The sequence below is a fragment of the Lissotriton helveticus genome, chromosome 5_1, assembly GCF_964261635.1.
Source record: "Lissotriton helveticus chromosome 5_1, aLisHel1.1, whole genome shotgun sequence".
In the NCBI taxonomy this organism is placed as follows: domain Eukaryota; kingdom Metazoa; phylum Chordata; class Amphibia; order Caudata; family Salamandridae; genus Lissotriton; species Lissotriton helveticus.
Window position 1 is genome coordinate 203,845,149 of NC_136065.1, and position 18,099 is coordinate 203,863,247.

The 18,099-nt window shown below is 47.1% G+C and overlaps 1 protein-coding gene across 1 annotated transcript in view; it reads left to right on the forward strand.

Moving 5' to 3' along the window:
• WHRN (whirlin) overlaps window positions 1-18,099 on the forward strand; it is an 871,032-nt gene that overhangs the window by 358,619 nt on the left and 494,314 nt on the right. The gene's annotated exons all lie outside the window — the stretch shown is intronic.

Genomic DNA, 18,099 nt, shown 5'->3' on the forward strand with positions numbered 1-18,099 from the left:
TTATATATCCCCCATCAAATTAGACTCTGTGGCATGTATGTTCTATATCTCGTATATAATTAGAGTTATTGCATGTGTGTTCTATATCCACCATAGAAGGAGACACTACAGCATGTGTGTTCTATATCCTTCTTTAAGATGAAACACTACAGTGATGTGTTCTTTATTTCACATAAAATGAGACACTACAGCATGCATGTTCTATATCCCTCATAAGATAAGACACTCTTGTTCCAAATATGCCATAAACCAAGACTATGTGAAGTGTATTCCACATCTGCCGGAAAAAAAGATGCTACGAGAAGTGAGTTCCTCATTAAACACAGACAAGACACTATGTGATGAGTGCTCCAAATCCCTTAAAATCCTTCATACGATGAAAGACATGGCCTGCTTGTTCAGTCTCCCGATTCTATGTCTCCCCTATATGCTCTGTAAAATGGGACCTTATCCCATGATTGTTCTGTATCCCCAGAAGCAAGACTTTAAGTGAGGCGTGTTCCATATCTTTCATAAGATGAGATGCTCTGGGCTGTATGCTCTCTATCCCCCATATGTAGCCATTCTCTTGGATATGTGTTCTACATCCCTCATAAGATGAGACCTTGGCATGCTTGTTCTGTATCCCCCATAAAACAAGATGCTCTGTGATGTGTGTTCCATATTGCTCATAAGATAGGATGTTCTCGGATATGTGTTCTGTGCCTCTCCAAAGAAGACACGATACTGTGAGATGAGTGTTCCCTTTCATCGGCAAGATAAGACATTATGGGAAGGGTTTTCTATAACCCCCATAAGATGAGACACCATTGCATGTGTGTACTACACCTTCCCTATAAAGAGACACTACTACATGTGTGCTCTGTGCTCTGTACCCGGCCATAAAACAAGGGGGCATATTACCAACGATTAGCGATATTTAACGCTAACGAGCCTTAGCAACGAATTTTTTAACGCTAAGCATCGCCGGAAATTATCGCAGAGATAACTTGCTATTAGCAAGGTTTATCTCAGAAGTGATAAAAATCCTCACGCTAACTGCCAAATGAGAGATTATTACTGGAAAACCAACGATAATCTCTCGAAGTTTGGAGTTAGCTTGATGATAGGGGCTCACAAACTTAGCCATGATATCCACCTTCCATAGGATATCATGGCTAAGTCAGGAAAATACCAGGTGTAAAAAAAGCAGTGCTAACCGCGGTTAGCACTCCTTTTTTTATCACTAACCGGGTTAGCGAAATCCTTGATAATAGGAGAAATGTCGCTTAACAACATTTCTCCTATTATTTTTCTCTGGAACGCCCCCTTTGCATCTCATTAGAGATGCAAGGGGAAGCATAGAGAAAAAGGGTGCTAACATGCGAATTTGCGTGTTAGCACCCTGTTGCTGATAGGGAGATAATTTTATCTCCGCTTTCTTGGCTTTTAAAGCCAAAAAAGCGGAGATAAATCCCTTGATAATATGCCCCAAGATGCTACAGCATGTGTGATCCATTTCCCACATAAAATGAGATGCTATATCATGTGCGATCTATATCCCGCATAAAATGAGTTTCTACTGCATATTTTTGGGTGCTTTCTTCCCCTTGACATTTTCAAAGTGGAGTGAGTAACCAGGTTGTGCACAATTCATGGGTTTGAAAGTTATGCAGGCCAGTTTACATGTTATTCTTAATATTGGTGGAGATGGGTGGTGGGGGGGTGTTCTTTAGGAACTGAGGGGGTCAAACTTTCAACAGCTTGACAGTAATATTGATACTGAATGAAGAATAGCAGTGAGAGGGTACACCTGTCACGACCTGAATACATACAACTGAAGGGTAGTGACATCCATACCTCAGGTCAGCTCAACTCCTGTATTAGGCATCAGGTTTCGGAATGGAACTGTGTAAATGCCTATAGGTTGTACTGCGGACATACATTCAGAGACGTTTTAAGGCATGGGCAAAGTGGGCTCCAGCCTTCCAGGGGCCCCCCTGATTGAGCCAGCTCTGTTCTGCAGAGTCACAGAGTCTTGCCCTGATGACCTTGAATAGTTCTTAGGGATTGTTTTAAATACCGTTTTCCTTAAATTTATTCTTATTGTGGGTGATGTGTGAGAGTCTCTCACAGGCATTTTGGAGAGAAATGTTGCCTTTATGTTTCATGCGCCATCCATACAAGTTTCTTTTAGATCTAAACAGGACCTCACATATGCAAAAGGGGTTTCACAGAGATTATTCACAGTAATATTAACCCCTTCGCTGCTAGGCCTTCCCCCCCTATGCTAAGCCTTTTCTCGGCTATTTGTGGTAGTTCGAGCTTAGGCCCCTGTAACTTTTTGACCACATAAGGTATCCATGCCAAATTTGTGTCCTTTTCTTCCAACATTATGGGGATTCTAAAGGTCCCCAGGGTTTGTGGATTCCCCAGGAGGGGACCCAGAAATTAGTCAAAATACAGCTAATTTGATTTTTTTTTTTTTTAAATGGGAAAAAAGGGCATGAAAGCGTCTGAGTTTTTCCCTGCAAATGGTATCAAAAAAGGATTTGTGGGTATGAAATCACTACTTTCTCAGCTTTTAGGGAATGACAGACTTTTGTCAGAAAACCAACATTTTTACCAAATTTTGGCATTTTTCTAGGACATAGCCTATTTTTGCTATTTTTTCTGCTTTCAACCCCCTTCCAGTTAATGGTAGAAATGGGTATGAAAGCAATAATGGATCCTGGAAAAGTATACATTTTAGAAAAGTAGACAACATTTTTAATTCAGCAAGGGGTCATTTGTATAGATTCTTCAAGGTTTCTTTATAGAAACTAACAGTTAAATATAGGAAATATTGAAAATTAGTTGAAAAAAACAGACTTTTCTGGCAACTTTTTCACCTGTAACTTCTTCTAATTATGACAGCCCTTTGAAAGCAATACACCATTACACCTGCTACACAGTACTGGTTGTGGGTATATATAGGACTTTTAGGTTCACCAAGAATCAGATGAACCCAGAGCCAAAAACTGAGCAGCGACTTGCAATGGTTGTTTATTATGTACCTGGTACATAGCAATTATTCTGGGTAAATGTATACATGGAAAAATCGGTATGAAAGACACCTATGTATTCCTGAAATGGGAACAAAATATAGGGTTTAGAAACAGTAGATATTTGCACATTTCCGAAATTGGGAACACTCATACTAGCATGAGAAGTATCGGTCATTTTTAAAATTACTTCTTTTTTTTACATTGTCTTTCATTTGGAAGGCAGAATAGCATCGAAAGTCAATAGGTAATAACAGTTGCTCTACAAATCTGATTTACCCTAAGTCTCCCGATAAAAATGGTACCTCACTTGTGTGGGTAGGCATAGTGCCCACGACAGGAAATGGCTCAGAACGCAACCTAAACACACCGCATTTTCACAATGAAAAATTACCAATTTTTTGCAAAGTGCCTAGCTGTAGTTTTTTAACCCTAGCTCTGCCGGCACCTAGGGAAACCTTGCAGACCTATACATTTCTGAAAACTAGACATCCAGGGGAATCCAGGATGGGGTCACTTGCCTGGCTCTCACCAGGTTCTGTTACCCAGAATCCCCTGCAAACCTAATTTAGCTTTTTTTAAAACACATTTTCCTCACATTTCTGTGGTGGAAAGTTCTGGAATCTGTGCGGATCCACAAATTTCCACCCATCCGCATTCCCCAAAGTCTTCAGAGAAAAATGTTACGTCACTTGTGTGGGTAGGCCTAGTGCCCGCGTCAGGAAACGGCACAAAACACAATGTGGACACACCAAAATTTCTCTGTGAAAAATGACCCTTTTTTGGCAAAGTGCCTAGCTGTAGTTTTTGAACCCTAGCTCTACCGGCACCTAGGCAAACCTATACATTTTTTAAAACTAGACTTCCAGGAAAATTGAGGATGGGGTGACTTAACTGCCTCTGACCAGGTTCTGTTACTCAGAATCCCTTGCAAACCTAAAATATTGTCCCAAAAACACATTTTCCTCACATTTCTGTGGTGAAAAGTTCTGGAATCTGCGTGGATCCACAAATTTCCACACACCCTACGATCCCCACAGTCTCCCAATAACAATGGTGCCTCACTTGTGTGGGAGGCCCAAGAACCTGCGACAGGCAAGGGCCCAAAACTTATTTACATCAAAATTGCCTATCTCAAAACAATCTGGTTTTGCAAGGGGGGTCACCTGGGTTTTGGCACGTGCTCGGCGGCCATCTAGGGAAACCTACCAAACCCACACATTTCTGACAACTATATACCTGGGGGATTCCAGGGAGGTATGGCTTGCATGGATCCCCCAACATTTCCTTACCCAGAATCCCCTAGAAACCTCAAATTTAGCTGAAAAAATCACTTTTTTTCACACATTTTTGTGTGAGAAAGTTGTGGTATCACCGGGCTGACACAAATTTCCCACCACCCAGCATTCCCCCTGGTCTCCCGTTAAAAATTGGTGCCTCACTCGTGTGGGAGGCCCAAGTAACCGCAACAGTCAAGGGCCCAAAACGTATTGAGGAGACATCAAAATTACCTATCTCAAAACGACCTCGTTTTGCAAGGGGGGTCACCTGGGTTTTTGGCCCCGTCCTTGGCGGCCATCATGGGAAACCTACCAAACCCACACATTTATGAAAACTAGAAACCCGGGGTATTCAAGGGAGGTATGGCTTACGTGGATCCCCTAACGTTTCCTTACTCAGAATCCCCTGGAAACCTCAAATTTAGCGGGAAAAAATCACTTTTTTCACACATTTTGTGTGGGAAAGTTGTGACATCACTGGGCTGACACATATTTCCTACCACCCAGTGTTCCCCCGGGTCTCCCGATAAAAATGATGGGCCCAAGTACCCGCGAGAGGCAAGGGCCCAAAACGTATTGAGGCAACATCAAAGTTGCTTATCACAAAATGTCTTGGGCCAGCCTGGTGATGCCACAACTTTCCCACACAAAAATGTGTGGAAAAAGTGATTTTTTTCAGCTAAATTTGAGATTTGCAGGGGATTGTGGATATGAAAACAGTGGGGGATCCACGGAAGCCACAACTCCCTGGAATCCCTTGGGTGTCTAGTGTTCAGAAATGTGTGGGTTTGGTAGGTTTCCCTAGCTGGCTGCCGAACACAGGGCCAAAAACCCAGGTGACCTCCCTTGCAAAACCAGGTTGTTTTGTGATAGTCAATTTTGATGTCGCCTCACTATGTTTTGGGCCCTTGCCCGTCGCGGGTACTTGGGCCTCCCACGCGAGTGGGGTACCATTTCTATTTGGATACTTGGAGAAAGGCGGGGTAGGAAATTTGTTATTTCTTTCTGCAGCGTGAACATTTTGGCACAATAATGCAAGGAAAATGTGACATTTTGAGGTTTGCAGGACATTGTAGGTAAGTTAACGTGTTGGTGTCCACAAGAGAGACATCACCATGTACTCCCATGGGTATTTAGTTTACGACAAAATCTACAGTTGGTAGGTTATTCTTAGATGAAATGTACACCTTGGCAGAGAGACTAAAAAGACAAAGATTACTGCACAGCCCTCTATTACTCAAGCGCACACACATACTGGTTGGATTTGGCACAAGGGTGAGGGATGGTTCGGTATATGGAGTGGAGAAGTGTGGCTCAATGGTTAGAGCGGCAGACTCTGATGCAGAGGTCTAGCCCGGGACCAGGGTTCAATTCCCCGCCTCGGCGGGTCTTGGGCTCAAAATTCCACGGACCTGATAATTCTCGCCTCGGTGCCTATAGCAATCATGGAGTCCCACTCTGCAACTCTGGGCAATAGCTTGCTTACTCTCCACAACGGCCCCCACAAAGCTAAGGATGCCTGGCCTCCACCTTGGGGGTCCCAGGAGAGGACACCTCACAGGGAAAGCCAGGATGGGTTCCACAGCGGTATTCGTACAAGCGCCTTGAGACCCTTGCGGGTGAGTAGTGCGCTATACAAGTATCAATTTACATTTACATTTATATAGTTGTATTAATCATAGATTTCATCAAAATGAAATGCGCTGTCAATAATTAAACGGACAAAAAACTGAACCAGTGATTCGCAGCTCGTGAGCTGTAAAGCCACGGCAAGGCCCCAACCACTTTACAGGCCGTTCACACACCTTTCATACGTGATACACACAAGAACCATTCACACCACCAGGCACAAAACCAACACATTACAACATTCACAAAAAGGGACAAGGTACACCCTGCTTGAGAAAGACAGAAAAGACAAATATTTATGCACAACCACCTATTCTTCAAGCACACAGACATACTGGTTGAATTTGGCACGAGGGTGAGTGATGGTTCGGTATATATAGTTGTATTAATCATAGATTTCATAAAAATGAAATGCACTGTTAATTGAAAGGGCAAGAAACTGAACCATTGACTCTCAGCTCTTGAGCTGTAAAGCCACGACAATGCACCAACCACTTTACAGGCCATTCATACGTGTGACACATACAAAACCATTCACACCGCTAGCTGCGGGCCAAGCACATTACAACAGTCACACCAGCAAACAGCACCTTGAAATGGCCCATCACTTTCACACGCCCACATTCCTGACACAGTAACCACACCAGCTGGTGGATTGCTTGGAGTGGCATTTAGCTAGCAGTGTATGTAGTGACCAGCAGTAAATCACTACTCGCACATCACCAGCCAATGGCCAATCCACGCACACCGCCAGCCAAGCGCCAATCCATACACACTGCCAGCCAAGCGCCAGTCCACTCACCGCCAGCCAAGCACCAGTGCACGCACACCTACAGCCAAGCGCCAATCCATGCACACTGCCAGCCAAGTGCCAATCCACGCACACTGCCAGCCAAGTGCCAATCCACGCACACCGCCAGCCAAGCACCAATCCACACACACCACCAGCCAAGCGCCAATCCACGCACACCGCCAGCCAAGCGCAAGTCCACTCACCGCCAGCAAAGTACCAGTCCATGCACATCACCAGCCAAACGCCAATCCACGCATACTGCCAGCCAAGTACCAATCCACGCACACTGCCAGCCAAGCGACAGTCAACTCACCACCAGCCAAGCACCAGTCCACGCTCACCGCCAGCCAAGCAACAGTCCAGGCACACCGTCAGACAAGCGCCAGTCCACGCACTCCGCCAGCCAAGCACCAGTCCACGCACACCGCCAGCCAAACGCCTATTCATGCACACCACCAACCAAGCACAAATCCATGCACACTGCCAGCCAAGAGCCAATCCACGCACACTGCCAGCCAAGTGCCAGTCCACTCACCGCCAGCCAAGCACCAGTCCACACACACCACCAGCCAAGCGCCAGTCCACGCACACCGTCATAAAGTTTTTTTAAAACATGAAAGCAAATACAAACCAATTTCAATTAAATACCAACTATAACTCCAAAAACAACAGCAGTAACTAAAGACATCATTCTATTGCCAAACGTTAAACTGAATAACTATATAAAACCATACAGACCAGGCAGTACATTATTAGTCTCATGGTTGCTCCCAAAACTCTTTTGAGTGTGATACAATCTGAAACATGTGGGCACACACAGCCCAGGATTAGAAGGACAATCGGCACAGTGCATACGACTCTCCTTCCGCACACCTCTTCGCAAGCAGACTCTACATCACTTACAGGGATTGTTTTTTTTGGGTGTGGGAGGAATTAAATCAGAAAAATGGTCGATTTTCAATTTAGCCACACCCTCCACCACTCTAACTCTAGGAACAATTGCCTGTTCCACAACAACAAGGCTGCCTATCACAGATTCCTGAAACTTAATAAAAGTCGCTGATTACGGACCTGAGAAGCTTCCCCACCTTGTGGAGCCCCCCTACCTTGCAGACACAAGACCTGTTGGGCACCGCTTTCCCCGGGAACACACCATCTCCCTCCCCCCGCCGCAGCTGACATCTCCCGCGGCCGCTGAGCGGAGGGAGACATCGGACTACATTTCCCGGCATTGCCTGTGGCGGCCAGACGTCACCATCATCGCGCCTGGCGGCGCATAAATCAGGCGGAGTCCTGGTGGAGCGGGCGACGCTGCTTACGGACCTGAGGAGCTTCCCTACCTTGTGGAGTCCCCCTACCTTGCAGACACAAGACCTGTTGGGCACCGCTTTCCCTAGGAACACACCATCTCCCTCCCGCCACCGCAGCTGACATCTCCCGTGGCCGCTGAGCGGAGGGAGACATCGGACTACATTTCCCGGCATTGCCCGTGGCGGCCAGACGTCACCATCATCGCGCCTGGCGGCGCATAAATCAGGCAGAGTCCCCGCGTCGCGGGACGTGAGCGGGATGCCGGTCTAAGCCCGGGCAAAGGGCGGGCCCTTTTAGGCCCTCAGAGGCCAGAGGAGGCTGGGCTGGGGCCCCCCTTTCATTGACGCACTTACATCGAGGTTTCTTCTGAAATTCCAGTAAGCAGACTTGCCAAGTGTATTTATTTGTGGCTCTTTGACCTCTATGTTGAGTGATTGATCCGTCTTGACATTACTTCCTCCATTGTTGGTTAAATAGGCCCCCTATAGGGATCAGGGATCTTTATCTTTTATATGGCGATGTCTCTCCCTAAGGACAAACCTCTATTGGCAGGAGGAGATAAGCGAGGCATGCTTGACAACTATGTTATCCGGGCCACATCAGTAACTGACAGGGAAAATACACTCGCAGAGCGGCGAGCTGAGAGACGTCGCTCTGTTGAATTAATTAAAAACAAGCGGTCATCTTTGGGACCTATACAGCACGCCGTTTCACCTCCCCCTGTTATGATTCATGAGAGCGAGGGATATGAGGCGCCCCTCAATTATAGCATCCCACTACTTTTCCAAAATAGAACCTCCCCACTGGCTGAAGTCAATGACTCAACTATAAATGTCTTAGTTTCCTCGGGTAATCCTATTCCAGATGTAGAGATACTCCTGTACATTTCACCTCCGCAAGTCGAGTCTGCCCAAAATTCAAGTTTAGATGCACTCCTAGACATATCACTACTACAAGTTGAGTCTGCTCAAAAACCAAAGACACCCTCATTCACATTCCGAATTCAAGGCCAGCCACCGAAAAAACGGAGGAAAAAGGGGAGTGGCATACAGAATAATAAGAATAAGAATACTCACCTAAATTTTGGGAGTAAAAAAAGTTCTGTGTCTAACGTACCCACAACTCCTGAAATAGTTATTCCACCAACTTTTCCAATAAAAGATCTATTTAGTGCTGATATAATGGGTAGCTTGGAGCAATTAATTAAATCACTAATACTCCCGGTAGTAGAGAGGCTTAATAGAATTGGGGACTATAGAACAGGCAATAGCGGAGAATAAACTTGTAAATAAAGACCCACCAACGCCCACCTCAATGCCTTCAATTTCCGTACCACCCCCAACCGTCACTGCCCAAAAAGCAGTAAAACCTATCACTCAGCATAACCTCAATCTCCTAAACCCAACTCTATCCAAATCAACAGGGGAATATGCAAAAAGCACAGCCAAAGAGGCTAAGGGCAGTGGAAAACCAAAATCTTTTGGGAGTGCAAATGATAGAGTGGTTCCAGCCAATACCCAATTATCTGCCAATAGCTCTATCTCCCCTCCCTTGGCGACAAGATATTCCTCAGATAGACGTAGGCAAATTAATCTTCCCCCTGAGGCCGAACCTTACGTCATCGTGTTAACAGTGGTCCCTGAAATATCTGATGGTAGGTTCGAAAGCCATCAAATTCTAAAGAATAAGATTATGCATTGGTTGGGAATATACAGGCCACTACCTGCTAATCTAAATGGAGAAATTCTGCATGTCCGACAAGCGGGATGGTTGGGAAAGAGACCTAAAACGATCCCTGGTGACATAGTCATTATAAACTTTAGAGACCATAGGGCAGTCACTTTTATCAAAGACTGGTACTCGGGTGGGTATGAAGGTAGTATAAGGGTTAGAGAACTTAACTATTTCTATCCGAAAGCCTTGGTGGGGGAACCGCCTGGAATTTCAAACCGACTTAATAGACCAGGGATGTCCTCAGTCTTTAACATACCAATTATAAACCAATTTGCCCCACTCATGGGTTTGGAGGGGGTCGTTTGACTTATACACACTAAAGAGGCTGACCCTTCTGGGGTGGCAAATACCTCTATGCCACCACTAGAAGATAGCAGAAGGAATATTGAGGTACAAACATACGGGGAGGGTGGAGAAACTAACAAAGATGGAGATGTAGGGACGGCAGAGGGCTTTGTACAGATCAGGGATGATGTTTTGAAAGTTGCAGAGGTTACACCAATGGACATACAAGTAAATGGTACCAGCAAGGCCCAAGAGGTACAGATAATAAGAGACAAGTCAACAGGTGTGGATAATCCCGACAGCGAAATGAAAATCCAAGTTAGTCAATTTGTATTGTCATGGAATCTGGCAGGATTGAAAACCAAAGTGAATAACCCCGAATGGTTAAAAGTCATTCAGAAATATAGTATCCTGTGTTTACAGGAAACATGGCTGACAAATGAAATTCATTTATTAGGATACCAAACGTTTAACACCCCTGGGAAGCCGAGCACCCGAGGTAGAAATAGAGGTGGATTATGCACCTATATTTCCAACACCGCTGGTATCAAAGTCATTAGAAATATTTCAGATGATTTTTTTCAAGTCCTACTGGTAAGCTGGCCAGGAGTCAACAAACTTGCCATAATCAATTTTTATAACAATGCCCATTGTAGTCTTTGGGATAATATTTTTTCCAGGTTAAGGAAGTGCATAGGGGTACTAGAAAAGGTAGGGACTGGAGATATGGCACTCCTTTGGATAGGGGATTTTAATTGCACCATCTGTACTAGTAATGATTTGGGCATCTGCCCTTTGAAGGGAAATGACATTGGTGACTCGAGCCATTTAATTCACTGCGGTATAGGGAATAAACTCAACAAAGTGATCTATGAGTTAGACCTGGGCTTTATGAACGAAATCTGTGCAACAAGGAAAGTCTTTGAGCCAACTTTTATAGGAAGGGGTGTAAACTCGGTAATTGACTTCTCACTTCTATCGCATCGATATCGAGGGTTAGCCTTATCCTGGGAAACATTAAAACTCGCTTTTGGGGATCATTATCCGATTTCTATGGAGTTGCAAGTAAAGGGAGCGGTCACAAGTAAAAAAAAAAGAGTACTTGATACCCTTAACTCTGGGGAAAATAAATGGGTATTCCCTTAAGTGGGAAAAGGTGGACCCCGAATATTTCCTGATAAACTTATTGTCCAGAGCTTCGGACCATGTGTCAATCTGCCTGAGGGACTTTGAACGACCACAAGTAATTTTAGACTCCTTTATTGAAATTAATAAGGAGATAAAAAACCTTTTACTGAAACCACTTAAAAAACATCCCAGTAAAAAAAAGGGTTGGTTCAATAAGGAATGTTCTACAGCGCATACACACTTAATAGCAGCTTTGCATGAAGCACCAAGATCTGTGGTCCTTGTCAGAGAGGCACGCAAGCTTTATAGAACTGCCCTAGAAACAAGGAGGAAGGAATTAAAGCGGGATCTATGGGAAAACTTACACCTAGCTTGTCAGAAAAATGACAACATCGCCTTTTGGAAGGCAGTTAATGCACCTTTCTTCCAAAACAGAGACAATGACGTAATAGATATCGTAGTGCCAGGGGAGGTGTGGGTTGAGCATTTTTCATGTTTGTATAATAACCCTAACCAAAGAGGAAGTTTAAGTTCAACATCAACCGAAGAGCCCCTCGCTCAGTTTCCGTTGGGAATCAGTTTTGACTATAAGGTAGTTTTAAAGGCCATTAGCGATAGTGCATCGGGCAAAGCACCTGGACCCGATGGGGTTCCCATCGATATATATAAAAGTGAGTTAAAACTTTGGGCTCCACTCCTAACCAACGCCTTGAATAGCATTAACACAGTAGGTTTTATTTCTACATGGCCCGAGGCAATTGTGGTGCCAATTTTCAACAAGCATTTACAATGCAATAGGTCTCGCAGCATTAAAGTTTGAGTTATTGGCATTGTGTATGACATTGCGTTGCATAAATTTTTTTGAAAACTCTGAATTAGTGTATAAAGATGATTTGCAAACTGTCAGATGTTGCTTAATAATAAGGAGAGTTGGGAATAATTAGGATATGCTATCTTTTGCTATCCTGTGTTTTTTTTTGTTATGCTATGTTTTGTGATGCTATGCTGGTGAGGGAGGGTGAGTGAGGGTGAGTGAGTGAGGGTGAGTGAGTGAGGGTGAGTGAGTGAGTGAGTGAGGGTGAGTGAGTGAGTGAGGGTGAGTGAGTGAGTGAGGGTGAGTGAGTGAGGGTGAGTGAGGGTGAGTGAGGGTGAGTGAGGGTGAGTGAGGGTGAGTGAGGGTGAGTGAGGGTGAGTGAGGGTGAGTGAGGGTGAGTGAGGGTGAGTGAGGGTGAGTGAGGGTGAGTGAGGGTGAGTGAGGGTGAGTGAGGGTGAGTGAGGGTGAGTGAGGGTGAGTGAGTGAGGGTGAGTGAGTGAGTGAGGGTGTGTGTGGGTGAGTGAGGGTGTGAGAGTGAGAGAGGGTGTGTGAGGGTGAGAGGGTGTGAGGGTGAGAGAGGGTGTGTGCGGGTGAGAGAGGGTGTGTGCGGGTGAGAGAGGGTGTGTGAGGGTGAGAGACGGTGTGTGAGGGTGAGGGTGAGAGACAGTGTGTGAGGGTGAGGGGGTGTGAGGGTGTGGGGGGCGAGGGTGTGTGAGGGTGTGGGGGTGGGTGAGGGGGTGTTTGAGGGTGAGGGAGGGTGTGGGCATGTGAGGTGTAAGGGCGTGGGTGTAAGGGTGAGTGAGGGTGTGTGAGTGCGAGAGGGAGTGAGGGTGTGTGAAGGTGAGGGTGTTTGAGGGTGAGGGGGTGTGAGGGTGAGGGGGTGGTTGGTCCGAGATGCTGCACACTCCTCCGTGGAGGAATACATTTCACTGAACCAAATATCTTATGGCTTCAGTGAATGTGGAATTGCAGGTGCGCCATCATACTCTCTTACGTGCCACAATAACCGTCCCACCTAGATATAGTCAATTCTACTCTAGACTCTGATCTCCCCAGTAGTCCAGTCCAGCTCAGTATGCCATCTGACCTGACCTGACCTGTTTGCATTAATACCTGGGCTCGGTATTTGTGATTTCTAATACCGGCTACGCACTTTACTACATGTAATCTTGAGCATATCAATGCATCTCCCTGTGCCTCATTTAAATTTTCTGCCAAGTTGGAAGCATGCACAACGGGCCAAGGCTTGTTTTAAGCAATATATGGACCAATCCATTCTATGGATTTCATAGAAACACCAAGAGCAGGCGATATAGAACGGAGTTCAGGTGGGTGGAGGAAATTGGCCCCTCCCACTACCCAGCCCTCGCCAGAGTAACCTGTCGGGGTTCAGAGCCTCGCCCGGGGCTGCCCTCCCCAGAGTAACATCCACCAAGATACCAGAAGGCGAGACTGCAACTCCCCGGAGGACATCACACCCAGCGAATACCATCACGGGGGTGGGGGGAGCGCCTACTCTAAAGCTGTCGCTCAGAAAGTAACAAATGTGTTCGAGACCGAGGGACAATGGATCTCACGCAGCCAGCATGCGTTACCGCTCAAGAAGAGAGATGCATCATGCACACCTGAGCACTAGAAGGACACAGCACATCACAAAGTCCAGCCTCAGTGAAACAAGTCATGACTTCAGAAAGGGTCTTGACAGACATCCCCTACCGCCCACAAACCAGATACCACCAAAGTACAGCAGGCTCCGTGTATGAAGGGGCATTGCGCCTCACAGGGAGATGCCTTTATACAGGGGGGACACCGCAACTCCACAGAGCGCATTACACCCTGACTGAACACTGCGAACGCCCCCGGGGTAAAACCTGATCATTTACCCCGACCCCCGGGGCTGGCGGGGCCCAGCTGCCTCCTCGCCACACGCAAAGGACACAGGGCTACCCCTGAAGCCCCCGCCCGGCTCCAGCCTGGACTTCTCCCGCCTCAGTGCCACGAATCCCGGCTCCGCTGCTTACCCTGCTTTTGGCGCGCTGGTGCCTCTCGGGGTCCGAGCAGCTCCGGTCCACGGCAATGTCGGTGTTGCTTCCAGGCATCCTGCCACTCTGCCCGCTCCAGCAGTAAGAGGGGGGCTGTACCAGAGGCCGCGGGAGGCAGCCGCGGGGTCTGCTCCTGGCACAGCAAGGCAAGGCATGGTGGATCAGACCCCGCTGCTGGCCAGCCCCACACTCCTGCTGCTGGGCTGGAGCCTGGCTGCTGCTGGGGGGGAGTTGGGGGGGGGGGGGGGAGCTGCTGCGGACAGGGGCGGCAGATGCTCTCCAGTCCCGGATCCTCGGAGGTGGGGGCTCCTGCTATCCTTGGAGGTGGGGGGGGGGCTCCTGCTGCCCTTGTTCCTGCTGCGGGGCGGGGGGGATGCACTGCAGTCCCTGCTGCTGCTCCTGCAGCTGGACTCGGGGTTCCTGCTGTCAGTGTCAGCCCGCTCCTCGTATCTCCTCTCCCTCCTGCCCCTGGTGAACTTGCCCTCCCCGCCGCCGCCGGGCAGTGCTCGGCCAGCCTCGGTGCAGACTGGAGACATGTGTTTGTGTGTGAGGGAGACACGCCTCACAGGCAGTGCCGCTTAACCCTTTCCGCGCCGGCGGAGCCCGCTTTCTCCCACAGCAGCTACAGAGACGCTTGAAGATGAGCAAAACTGAAACCTGGTCTGCGGCGGGACTTCCGTCTTCAAAAGCCTGCGCACGCGCACACGGAGTGCCTGGCCAGAGGAGTGGTGACGCGGGGCTCCCATGTCCGAGGGAGAGCCCCGCGGAGGATGCAGAGTCCGGCAATGCAGTGAGTGGGGTTAGTTGGGGCGGGGGGTCTCTCTGTATGTGTGTGTGTGGCCGTGGCCGGGGGGGGGATTGTTTGTGTGTGTGCGCACGTGTGTGTGTGTGTGGAGGCGGCGGCAGCGGGGCTGGGGAGGTGTGGTGTGGTGTGTGTCTGTATGTGTGCGCTCGTGTATGTGTCTCTGTGTGCGTGCGTGATCCATGGTGACTGAAGAGCTGACCGGAATCGGAGCGCGTGTTCACGCGCGCGACCTGATGCGATTCCGGCTGGCTGCGTGCGCGTGACTGTCTGTTGTCTCCTCTGCCTAGTCCTTGAAAGCGGAAAACACTGAAATGATTACAATAGTCTCGCTTTGCGACAGCAGGGGCTTTCGCCCCTGCAATCGCAGGCGTGAGACCTAAAAAGGGTTTGGTGCACCCCTGTCTCAATGTAACAGGATGTCACACACAATCTAATGGTCAGATTGACAGTAATTCGTCAGGACCAAAACTAAAAGTGTAATCTACACTAAATTGTGATTCTCCTAATCGGTGGGTACAGCTAAACCAGAGAACAGCACCCTAGGTGTGGTACCTGTCATCTGGGTCAGCCAACCCTACTAGGGTCGCTGGCTCTTAGCATCGACTCCCGGCACGTGAAGACACTCTGACATGTACTGTCCTGCTTTCACCGCAAAATCGTTGGCAGACCTACCCCAAACACTGCCGGGACCGGGAGGAGTTCCTAGGTACACCCACACTGGGGGAGACCACCCTATCAGCGGGGTATTTAAGCTGCACCCTCTTTGATCATAACCCCACTTCTCTTGCGTTTGCAATTGGGTCACAGATGAGCCTGATTCCAACCTGCAAGCTGCCAATCTAATTGCTACACGACACTACAATACGTAAAACACTTGAAAACACTATACAGGAAGATTTTCAACACAACCAACACTTCATGATTCCCATATGTACAGAATGGAAAGCATTCAGGGTGATGCTGAGGGGCCAGTGCTCAGACTGTGGGGGTCTGGAGATCTTTGGAAAGGGATCCGACCGGGCTGGAGGGCGAGCTCCATGTACTTGAGAGACACTCTCAACAACTCTCTAGCTGAGCACCAACTTAAGAGAATATGAGATATTACGAGAGTAGTAGAAGCTGTTTACCTGTAGGGAGTACTCAAGTCCCTCCCTTGTTGAGGTGGGAAGGCAGGCAAATTATGATATGCACCTGCACATCAGGGATATATACACCGGAGGTGCGGGAGGGTACAGATGATAGAAGAGATTGGGGCGCTGTCAGGATTGTAAGCTAATTGGGACAACACATGCACATTTCCAATAAACCTCAATATAGGGATAGCGCCTGGTCGTATCTGTATGTATTATGTGTTTTTATTGCTTTATACTGTATTTTTATGGTTCTTGAAAAGTTGATGATGATAGCACCACAAACAGCGGCTGGGTGAGGTGGCATCTGTGATGCTGAAATACCTGCGAGTCAAGGTCTACCATGCAGAGAAAGACATTACGGACTGTAACCTGGGAATGCACTGAGGTAATTGAGGAACACCACTGCGTTCTGGTGCCCGCCGTATCGCCCTGGCTGGCACTGACTAAAATGGTGATGCTTCCCCAAGTTTTATATTTCTTTGTCATCTGCAGATCTGGATGCCTCAAGAGGAGGTGGGATTAATCGGGGAGGCTAGGGATTGAGGAAGCTTTACTTGCAATAATGTTGGGGATAAAGGCGCCACAGACTATTCAATATACCGCTGCAGGACTAAAAGAACATGGTTAAGAAAACCCAGACGCGACCACTATACACCCCTACATTGCCGCTAGGGGGTTTTTTGACTGCAAGGGGGCAAGGGTGAATTTTATAGCTCGGAGGTTGGAGAAGTGGACAGAAGAAGAGCTGCTCGCAAGTGGGGACTGATAACAGCCAAGCGAAATATAGCAAAGCGCTGGAGATTCCTGGAGGCCGCCCCGCATGACAGGTGGAAGGGAAAATTTGAAAAATGGCAGATAGGTGAGGAAACTTATGGGCTGAAGAACAAAGTGGAATTGATTGCCAATGGCCAACAAGAGGGTTGAATTGCTAGGAGCATTCAACGAGTGAGACAAGGGTGACCCCTGGGAAGCCCCTACCAACTTAGGACTAGAACATAGGGTTGAGAGACCATGACACACGTACAACTGCGGCGTTGGAAGAGGTGAGCCTACACTGCAATAATGTCTAGCATTAGATTTGAAGGAGTTGATGCATATTCAGCACAAAGCTTACTAACCACTGCTTACTAACCACTGGCTCTGTAGGATGACGTCCCACTGATATTTGATTTCACAGTTCTGTTGGAATGCCAACTCTTGCTATAAAGTGATGATGAATGCTACTGAAGGGCTTGGTGATAGCTAGCAGAAAAGTGGTTTATCACAGTGTTGTCAATGCTGTATTTACTACTAGCACCAACAGCTGAAACCTTTGTTGTGCATTGATTGCACTAAAAAGGTATGTTTTGAGGGTATGGTATGCAAAACCAATACAAAACGTTAAGAAAATCATTAATCAGGGGAATCCTCTAATGAAGAACAGCACAGAAAAAGATGAAACACCTCCAGTGAATTTGCACAATTGCTTATTCACTGAAGGAAACTACATAGGGGTACTAGCAGAAATGGAGTACTATGTTAATGTCTACCAATTAGTGCAGCTGCATAATTAAAGATTTGCCCTCCGTTGTACTACTCCGTGTTGCAGAATTCTCTATATTTAGCCAGATCCCATCTTTGAACTGATGTTATTTGCCTACATCATTCCACCCTAAAAAAATGGACTGTTTTAAAATGAAACACTTTAAGAACAATAAATATAAATCCTCTTGATCGCACAAACTAGAGAATCTTGTTCTGACAGCAATAACAAGATTAGATATTACCAACACCCAGAAGGCTGTGCCGTCCGTGGTGCAACACAGTCCTGCCATGGCCACATTTGTAGGCACGGATTGGTAATAACAGATATATAAAGCTATTATGCCCAAAAACATCTATACCATTCTCACTGTCAGATTGTGATATCTGGAACATAGCAATCAATCTTTGAAATGCCTGTACTCTCTATTTTCGGGAAGGCTGGAGCATCTAGCGATACTCCAAAATAGTTTTGATTTACAGAGGTCGTAGATTGGTTGTTTTTTTTGGCACAAATGGTGAACAAACAAGACTGAAATCATGATCTACAGGGACACCACTACACTGTTGGGCTCCACCTTGTGGTCAACAGAGATAAGAC